Here is a 614-nt window from a genome sequence, read left to right on the forward strand (position 1 = left end):
AGCAACATTAGCCGTGTAGCAACATTGTGGTGGCAACGCGAAAACATTAGCGTGAACAAACGAACATTAGCTGTCAACAACATTAGCGTGAACAAACAACATTAGCGTGAACAACATTAGCGTGCACAAAAACATTAGCGACGTGAACAACATAGCTGTGAACAAACAACATAGCGTGAACAAAACATTAGCGTGAACAAACAACATTAGCGTGAGCAACATTTAGCGTGAGGCAACATTAGTGTGAGCAACATTTGCGTGAGCACAGTTAGCGTGAACAAACATTAGCGCAGTGAACACATTAGCGTGAACAACATTAAGCATGAACAACATACGTGCAACAACATTAGCGTGAACAACATTAGCGTGAACAACAATTAGCGTGGAACAACTTAGCATGAAAAACATTAGAGAACACATTAGCGGAACAACATTACTAGAACAACATTGAACAAACATTAGCATGAACAACATGTACGGAGAACATACGAGATTAGCCATGAACAAAACTAACATACATAGTGTGAACAAACATTACGTGAAACAACATTAGCGTGAAACAAACAACATTAGCGTGAACAAACAAACATTAGCGTGAACACAGTAGGTGAACA

Source organism: Salvelinus sp. IW2-2015, unplaced genomic scaffold, assembly GCF_002910315.2.
Source record: "Salvelinus sp. IW2-2015 unplaced genomic scaffold, ASM291031v2 Un_scaffold5347, whole genome shotgun sequence".
NCBI lineage: Eukaryota > Metazoa > Chordata > Actinopteri > Salmoniformes > Salmonidae > Salvelinus > Salvelinus sp. IW2-2015.